Source organism: Pyrus communis, chromosome 17 (assembly GCF_963583255.1).
Source record: "Pyrus communis chromosome 17, drPyrComm1.1, whole genome shotgun sequence".
NCBI classification, from domain to species: domain Eukaryota; kingdom Viridiplantae; phylum Streptophyta; class Magnoliopsida; order Rosales; family Rosaceae; genus Pyrus; species Pyrus communis.
The window spans coordinates 15,630,689-15,640,886 of record NC_084819.1 but is presented as its reverse complement, the minus strand read 5'-3'; the positions used below and the strand labels follow the sequence as shown (position 1 = coordinate 15,640,886).

The following is a 10,198-nucleotide window of genomic DNA, read 5'->3' as shown; positions in this document are numbered from 1 at the left end:
TCAAAAATCAGCAAAAATAAAACTGGAAATTGAGAGCTGCTTCTCAAAACATTTACTCCCAAATTTCTTACAAACTTTTTCTTCTAAATGTTACTCGTGAGCGATCGCATTGATCAAACTCTTGTGTGGTCAAAAGATTAATTAAAATTTGACAAGGTTCCCCTTCAATTTGAAAGATCTCCACCATTCCTTGTAACATGTACGGCAGGACGAAGCTCTATTATTTTTGGTAGTTATAGTTGCTATCGCATTTTTTGTAAACATATTGAATCAAGTTTTTCTTCTATGTGATAGCATGTCTTCTCTTTTATGCATTTGTGCAAATTCAACTTAGTTAATTAACCTATTTTGCTCTCTGTCTTAGAACAATTATGGAGCATTCACGTACCAATCGTAAGATGGTTTTGTTCAAACTCCTGCATGGGATCATTCTTTTATGCATGAGTACATGCCTCGAATCTGCAGCACTTCGCAGCCTTACTCTGCTTGGAAATGAATCTGATCGCTTGGTTCTGCTAGACTTCAAGAAAAGAATTACTGCAGATCCTTTCGATGTCATGAGCTCGTGGAATCATTCCATCCATTTCTGCAGTTGGGTTGGGGTTTCTTGCCACCGTTCTACCAAAAGAGTCCTGATGTTGAACCTGGAATCTCAAAAGTTGGTAGGCTCCATTCCAGCTTCCGTTGGAAATCTTACTTATATTACTGGAATCAATTTGGGAGCCAACAACTTTCATGGAGAAATTCCTCCAGAAATGGGTTATCTACAAAGCCTACAATATCTCAACCTTTCTGAAAATTCCTTCCGTGGGGTAATTCCAACTAATTTGTCACAATGCAAACAACTAAGAGTGTTTGATCTGCAAGTCAATCGGATTAAAGGGTCCATCCCCAACCAACTCAGTTCATTGTTGAATTTAGAATATCTATTGCTTTATGGTAACAGTCTCATTGAAACCATCCCACCCTGGATAGGAAACTTTTCTTCTTTGAGGTTCCTGTATCTTGGGAGCAACAATTTGCAAGGAAGCATACCAAATGAGCTGGGGCATATAACAGGCTTGGTGGAATTCGTAGTTGAGCTGAATAATTTGTCTGGTATGGTCCCTTCTTCAATCTATAATGTTTCTTCCATACAAATTTTCAGTGTTTCTATCAACCAGTTGCATCGAGAGCTACCACCAAATCTCGGCACTATGCTTCCTGATCTCGTAGAATTTTACTGCAACGAGAACAAATTCACAGGAGATATTCCTATATCTTTGTCAAATGCTTCTAGACTTCAGATTCTTGAATTTTCTGTAAATGGCCTGTCTGGGACAGTCCCTGGTGAAAGTGTAGGAAGCTTGCAAAGCTTATTGAGGCTAAACATTCACCACAATCAACTAGGAAACAGAAAAGTTGGTGACTTGAGTTTTCTCAGTTTCTTGGCTAATTGCACTAGTTTGGAGCTTTTGGCACTTAGCGATAATAACTTTGGAGGAGGAATCCCGGGATCCATAGCCAACCTTTCGACCCAACTTAATTATCTTACACTGGGGGGAAATTTTATACATGGAAGCCTCCCTAACGGCATTGGAAACCTTATAAACTTGACCGCTCCACAATTAGAAAATAACAATTTGGACGGTAGTGTCCCGCATGAAATTGGGAAGCTAGAGAAGTTAGAGCAACTGTATTTGGGTAGTAACGAATTTTCTGGGTCAATCCCGTCTTCCCTTGGTAACATGACTTCATTGTTAAACCTCCATATGGAGTTCAACAGGTTTGAGGGTAATATACCTCCAAGTCTTGGAAACTACCGAAACATTTTAGATCTTAACATTTCAAGTAACAACCTTACGGGCACCATACCCAAAACCCTTATGGAGCTTTCAACCCTTTCAGTTTCTTTAGACCTGTCTGACAATTATTTGACTGGTTCGCTGCCCCTTCAAGTGGGTGATTTATTGCATCTCACAGAGCTAAATGTATTAAGAAACAATTTATCAGGTGAAATCCCAAGCAACCTTGGCAGTTGTGCTAGTTTGGAGCGCTTGCATTTGCAAGGTAATAAGTTTGAAGGAACAATTCCTCAATCTCTTAAAGATTTAAAGGGCTTGGAAAGACTTGATATTTCAAGCAACAACTTGTCTGGGCTGATTCCTGTATTCATAGGCAAGTTGGATGCTCTCAAGTATCTCAATCTTTCGTATAATGATTTTGAGGGCGAGTTGCCTAAAAAAGGTATTTTTGCAAATGTCAGTGGTGTCTCTGTTGTTGGAAATCATAGGCTCTGTGGTTGCCTCCCACAATTATATTTACCTTTATGCCCCCCAAAAAAGCACCATTCATCTCGAGGACCACTTTCCCCAAAAGTAGTCATCCCTATAGCATGTGCACTTGCAATCATAATTGCTCTATCAGGCCTCTTTGGTGCTTGTTCAATGTCGAAAAAGTCTAGAGATAGACTTGCAAGTTCACACTCTTATAAGGATTGGAAATCAGGTGTCTCATACTCACAACTCGTTGAATCAACTAATGGGTTCTCTGTGGATAATCTAATTGGTTCGGGAAGTTTTGGTTCTGTTTATAAAGGGATAATTTCTAGTGTTGGAACAGTAGTTGCTATTAAGGTATTCAACCTTCAACAACAAGGAGCTTCCAAGAGTTTCATAGATGAATGCAAACTTTTAAGGAGTATAAGGCACCGTAATCTTCTCAAGATCATAACTGCATGCTCAAGCATTGATAATCAGGGCCAGGACTTCAAAAGTCTAGTTTTCGAGTTCATGAAAAATGGAAGTCTAGACTCAATGTTGTATCCAAGATATGAGGAGGAATCTCTAAGTAAAAAATTGAGTTTTATGCAAAGATTGAACATTGCCATTGATGTTGCTTCTGCGTTAGATTATCTCCACCACCATTGTGAAACGGCCATTGTTCATTGTGATCTAAAGCCGAGCAACGTACTTCTTGATGAAGATATGGTAGCCCATGTTGGGGATTTTGGTTTAGCAAGGTTCTTATTCTAAACATCAAATGATCCCTCATTCAGTCAAACAATGTCATCTCAGCTAAAGGGTTCTGTAGGCTACATTCCTCCTGGTACGAGTTTCTGTCATTCTAACTTCCTTTTTATGTTCTTAGTAAATTATTACTAAAAACCAACTAATTAATCTCTATTTACGAAAAATACATTACTGGTTCTTTTTTTTTTCCTTGGTAAATAAGTAACATATAAATCCAAAGAAGATATTGTTCTAATAGTCCATTGCATTTGACATATTGTATGTCTGTCCTAGTAGAGTATGGCACAGGAGGCCAAGTTTCCATACTTGGAGATGTTTACAGCTATGGGATACTATTGCTGGAAATGTTCACAGGAAAAAGGCCTACTGATGACATGTTCAAAGGCAGTCTAAGCATTTGCCAATTCGTAGCCATGGCTTTGCCTGGCCATGTCATGGACATTGTTGACCATTCAATTATCCTCGACCTTGAAACAGATGGTGATGTCAACGATGACATAGTGCGAGAACGAACTCCATCTAGACGTAACAATTGTGGCCCGGTGAAAGCAAAGAAATTAAAGGAATGCTTGGTTTCAATGATGCATATAGGACTCTCTTGCTGTGCAATGTCACCGAGGGAGCGGATACTGATGGACACAGTTGTCAGAAAAATGAGCGCAATCAGAGACTCGTACCTCAAAGTTTAAGAAGACTTGAGAAGGACAAAGCATGCTGCTCAAAGGAGAAAGGACATGATCACTCATCAATAATATTTTCCACTCTCTACTCACCAAAATTTTCTTTCTATTTTTGCTTTCTTTCTCTTGCTATCGCTTTGAATTTTGTCTCGTTGATGTTTGTGGTGTGTTTACTTGTATGACTTGAAGCTGTCGGATTTTAATTTGTGTGGTGCTTTTCAGAATTTTAATGATTAGCGGTTTTTGTTGGATAATTTTTTTTATGTTCTTTGTTGAATGGCTAACTTCTGCAAAAAGTAGAAATTGCAAATGGTCTTAGTAGTGTGACAGAGAAGGTGGATAGTAACAACATTGCTAGTTCCATTTTTCTTTATCTCGGTATTTGTTGTTATTGTGATCTAAAAATGTTATTTTGCCATATTCATAAGTGAAAACATAAAACAAATGTTCCCTTGTAAAAGAGAAGCAGAAAGTTGAGTGATGGTGTGAGCTAAACGTTAAGTTTTAGTGCAAAGGGTTTGGAATGAAAGGGACGCATAAGTTAGGAGCATTTTTCCGTTATAGTTGAAATCCTAGGATCAATTATCCACTCCATAAAATCGCTTGTATAAAACAAAACAAAACATTAAATTTGATATGAAAATTGCTAACATTTCTTACAATATGTTTTATTAGAAAAGAACGAAATTGTAACATCCCATATCGTCCATGGGAGTGGATCCTGTAAGCCTTATATGTATATTCCCATCTCCACCTAGCACAAGGTCTTTTGGGAGTTCACTGGCTTCGAGTTCCGTAGGAACTCCGAAGTTAAGCGAGTTCGGGCTAGAGCATTCCCATGTTGGGTGATCCACTGGGAAGTTCGTGTGAGTTCCCAAAAACAAAACCGTGAGGGTGTGGTTGGGGGTCTGGGCCAGGATTTGACAGAAATGATTTTGTCTGAAGTGTCAATAATAATTCTGAAATGTTTTAGCATTGTCACTTAACTTCACAGTATATAAATATGCGCATAATATCTTTATTGTATATGTATGTATGTATTTTAATAAGTTTTGTTTTCCGTACACGTATTAATGATTTGTTAAATTGTAAGCTTTTTAAAACTCCAACGTATGATACATATTTTTCACGTTTAAAACATGTTATTTTCACACGTTTTTTAATAAATATATATAAATTCATGCATTTTACCCATATTATTGATTAAATAATATTACAATTTTAAAAAATTCCCAAAATTTCCAAGTATATTTTAGTAAGGTTATACACGTGCGTATTTTCACATTGTATACCTTTTACTAACTAAGCTTAACTTTTGACCTTCTTTCTATTTTTACAACCTTCATTTTAGTTTTTGAGTTCTATCGAAACGTGCCAATTTACCCTCCTACCATAAAAATAATTTTTTTTTAAGACTAATGAAGAAAGCCTCACAAACTTATTTTTATCCAAAAATATCTAATGAACTTTTTTTTTAATCATAAGGACAATTACAAATTTTATGAAGAAATAGTTGTCGATGATACTAAACTTTAACTTATTTACAATACATCTACTGCACTCAAACTAAACTCATGTATGATACTATCACCACTGCTCTCATGTTTTTGTCATTCTTATTTATAGTAATTCATTATATGTTTTTTTATTAAATTATATAAAGCCATTTTGATAAAAATGAAGTTATGAACATAAACACTTCTTAATTTTCACAAAACTTGTTAAATCTTGTCCGTTGATTTATAGATTTGGCTGTCAAAATTAAAAAGAGTAAAAAGTCAGGCTAGGCGAAAATCATCTACTCAATATTAAATAAGAAAAAAATTTTAAAAATTGAAATTGTTGTATGAATTTTTAATTGAAACTTAAAAGAAAACAAAACATTAGCCCTATTCGATTCTCTCCGTCAGCCGAGCCCTACTTCCCCAATCGCACCAGTCCCCCCCATTTGTGCTTTCATCTCTCATACAGTAGCAGCCCCTGATCTGATTTCTCTCCAACTATCTTCCGTAAGCATTGGTCCTTTAGCCACTCGTTCTTCCTATCTAGCTTTCGCGTATGTAGAAACTGCTGCTTACTTTTGAATTTTTTCCATCTGAAATTCAAGTTTATAGCGGAAGTGACTAGTTTTATTATGCATTCGATTACCTGTTTTAGGGTTCCTTTTCTGTTCAATTCATGAATCGTTTCATCCATTTACACAGCCTTTTTAAATCCCAAAATTTGTTTTCTGTGATGGGAATCAGGCAATATCGTTAGCGCCCAGAAGTTGAAAGAGTAATTAGAAATTAAAAAATGAATAAAAAAGTTGGATTTTTGTGGGTTTTTCTGTTTTTGTACTTATGGGTCAATGAACTGTTTTCATTGAAGATGAAATTGCACATATTATTGAATTTGCATTCTTTGTTAGTTCGTACTCTTGATGAATTCTTGTTACAAAAGCAAACCACTTTTATTATTTTTGTGCGTAGTTGTAAATGAGTTTGCAAATACTCGTAGCTGATCGGTTTGGCGTAAATTTCATGATTTGTGAATATAAACACCCTGCAATTTGGCATGAAAGTGTTGAAATTACGCAGATTTGCATATTGGGTTAGTCTTGAAATTTTTGAATTTGTAGTAGTGTTATCAGTTGATGCAGGAGCATCTAAGGGGCTCTCGAAAGCTAATTGAGTTTCATGATTTGGGAAGTGCCAAAACGGATCTGTTCTATGAACGGAATAAGTATGGTTTCAAGAAAAGATGATCTTCGTAGGTCAAGTTTCGTTTGGCTTCCGGAAATCATTTTGTTGTGTTCATCATTGAGGCTTAGGCTATATTACAATCAGGTGTTTTTCTGAGGAAGCTTTGTTGAATTGTAATCTTGTCTTGGCCCAAGACAATCGATTCGGCCCATACACAAAGAAAGATCCATGCACATGCTAGAGAGTTCTAGCAAAGTTCAAGTTGGTGGAAGAGTCTAGAAGAATGGTGAGGATTCCACCAACATGCAAGATTAGTGTAGATAATTCTAGCTTAGGAAGGTAGTGGAATGATCTAGATATCTCTAGAATGATGTTTCCATGCTTCTTCAAGGCTCCATCCATGCCTATAAAAGGAGAAGGCATCCACACCATTTGTATCAATTAAGAAGAAAGTAACAATCAAGAGAGCAAGAAGTGAGAAAAAGAGTGAAGAAGTGTGAGAGTGTTTGAGTGTTTCCTCTTGTACTAAGTTTGTGTGAGAATAAAAAATTTGTATAACACTTTGAGTGTTCTTTCTTTCTCTTGCCTATCAAATTCCACTGCATTACATTCTCCTTTGTGAGATAAACATCTCCAAAGTAGTCAAGCATTTTTAAACCCCAACAAAGTGGTATCAGAGCTATGACTAGCAACGCTATGGCAGCCTTCCAAGTTCCAGTGCTCGACAACAATAACTTCGATAATTAGAGTATCAAAATGAAGGCCCTTTTGGGTGCACACGATGACTAGGAAGTCGTGGAGAAAGGCTACACTGAGCCAGAAGATGAAGCTACTCTGTCTCAACCCTAGAATGAGAGTTTGAAAGATTCAAGAAAGAGAGACAAGAAGACTTTCTACCTTATCTACCAAGCATTAGATGACAATGGCTTTGAGAAGGTCTCGAGTGCAACCTCTGCCAAGCAAGCATGGGAGAAGCTTCAAACCTCTTACAAAGGAGCCGAACAAGTGAAAAAGGTTCGTCTTCAAGTATTAAGAGGTGAGTTTGAATCTCTACAAATGAAAGGGTCTGAATCAATCTCTGATTATTTCTCAAGAGTCTTATCCGTTTCCAATCAATTAAAAAGAAACGGAGAAAAGTTAGAAGATGTTAGAATTATGGAGAAGATACTATGCTCGTTGGACCCCAAGTTCGAGCAAATTGTCGTGACGATTGAAGAAACTAAAAACTTGGAAGAAATTAGTAAAGAGCAATTAATGGGTTCGCTACAAGCATATCAAGAGAAACATAAGAAGAGGCAAGGGAATGATGAGCAGCTCCTTAAGACGCATGTTCAGCCAAAGAAGAAAGAAGAAAGCTTCGACAACGAGAGAAGCCAATACGAAAGAAGTCGTGGCCGAGGTCGCGGACATGGACATGGACGTGGACGTGGTTGGAACTTCAACAACCATAGCAACTACGAAAGAGGAGGAAGCTCAACAAAAGGTTGTGGAAGAGGACGCTTAAACTTGAGGTATGAAAAATCTCAAGTTCAATGCTACAATTATCAAAAGTTTGGGCATTATGCTTGGGAATGTAGAGCTCCAAACAGCAGACTTGATGAGAAGGTCAATTATGTGAAAGAAGAGAAAGAAGAGAATGGCGTTGTACTAGCATGCAAGAACAATGATGAAGACCAAGACTATACATGGTACCTTGACACCGGCGCCAGCAACCACATGTGCAGAAGAAGAAGCATCTTCGTAGAGCTCAATGAATCAGTGAGTGGCAACTTTTCTTTTGGAGACGAATCCAAAATACTTGTAAAAGGAAAAGGTAACATCCTTATTCCCCTAAAAAATGGCGGTCACCAATCAATTTCAAATGTCTACTACATGCCCAATATGAAAAGCAACATTTTGAGTTTGGGTCAACTCTTAGAAAAACGTTATGATTTTCATACGAAAAATTATAGCCTTTTTCTTAGAGATGACAAAGGAAGATTAATTGCCAAGGCGAAAATGTCAAAGAATAGGATGTTTCCCATGAACATTCAAAATGATGTTGCAAAGTGTCTCAAGATATGTTACAAAGACATATCTTGGCTTTGGCATCTTCGTTTTGGGCATCTTAACTTTGGGGGACTGGAGTTATTATACAAGAAGGAGATGGTGAGAGGCTTACCGTGCATCAGCCACCTTGATCAAGTTTGTGAAAGATGTTTACATGGGAAACAGTTCAGGAAAAGCTTTCCAAAGGAGTCGACCACAAGAGCCCAGAAGCCACTCGAGCTCATTCACACCGATGTGTGGTCCAATAAAACCAAGCTCTTTGGGTAAAAATAATTATTTCCTTTTCTTCATTGATGATTTTTCAAGGAAAACCTGGGTGTATTTCTTGAAGCAGAAATTAAAGGTATTTGGAGCATTCTAGAAGTTCAAAGCCGTCGTAGAAAAAGAGGGTGGTTACAAGATCAAAGCCATGAGATCTGATCGAGGATGAGAATTCACTTCGAAGGAATTCCAAGAGTTTTGTGAAGCAAATGGAATTCATCGACCTTTGACAGTTCCAAGATCCCCTCAACAAAATGGTGTGGCGGAAAGAAAAAATCGAACCATCCTCGACATGGCTCGAAACATGCTCAAAAGCAAGAAATTGCCTAAGGAATTGTGGGCAGAAGCTGCATGTGCTGTCTACCTATCCAATCGGTCTCCAACAAGAAGCGTGTGGGGAAAAACTCCGCAAGAAGCATGGAGTGGAAGAAAACCAGGTATCTCTCATCTAAGAGTTTTTGGAAGTATAGCCCATGTACATGTACCAGACGAGAGGAGAAGCAAACTCGACGACAAAAGTGAGAAGTTAATCTTCATCGGTTATGACACAAATTCAAAAGGATATAAGCTGAATAATCTGAACAATGGAAAGACGGTGATCAGTCGAGACGTGACATTCGATGAAGAAGGAGAATGGGATTTTGGCCCGCATGCAGGTGATCTTCACTTCTTTCCTTAATTTGAAGAAGAGAATGAACAAGGGATGATGGAGTAAGCAAAAGAGGTTCAACAAGAATCCACTACTCCACCTGCTTCACCAACATCAACCAATCATGGTAATTCACCAGCATCAGCATCGTCAAATGGGAGTCTAAATGAAAGAAAAGTACCACGCACAAGAAGTATACGAGATTTCTATGAGGTAGCTGAAAGACTTGATAATCCTACATTTTTCTGACTCTTTGCTGATTGTGAACCAGTCGACTTCCAAGAAGCAGTGCAAGATACTAAGTGGAGGAAAGCAATGGATGAAGAAATTAAAGCAATCCACAAGAATGACACATGGGAACTCGCTATTCTTCCGAAAGGACAAAAAGCCATTGAAGTCAAGTGGGTGTACAAGACAAAGAAAAATGCCAATGGAGAGGTCGAAAGATACAAGGCAAGACTAGTGGCGAAGGGCTATAGTCAAAGAGCCGGAATCGACTATGATGAGGTATTTGCACCCGTTGCTCGTTTGGAAACCATACGATTACTAATTTATTTGGCAGCTCAAAACAAATGGAAGATTCAACAAATGGATGTGAAGTCCGCATTCCTAAATGGAGTCCTTGAAGAAGAAGTCTACATTCAGCAACCGTCAGGCTATGAAATCAAAAGGCATGAAGACAAAGTTCTGAAGCTGAAGAAAGCCCTCTATGGGTTAAAACAAGTGCCACGAGCATGGAATAGGCGCATCGACAAGTACTTTCAGGAGAACAACTTCATCAAGTGCCCTCATGAACATGCTCTCCACGTCAAAGTCAAAGATGGAGATATTTTGATTGTGTGCTTATATGTGGATGATCTAATC

General features: G+C 37.9%; 1 pseudogene; it reads left to right on the top strand.

The window, feature by feature from the left end:
- Positions 1 to 371: 371 nt before the first annotated feature.
- On the top strand, positions 372 to 3,700 carry LOC137721779 (probable LRR receptor-like serine/threonine-protein kinase At3g47570; annotated as a pseudogene).
- The last annotated feature ends 6,498 nt before the right edge of the window (positions 3,701 to 10,198 follow it).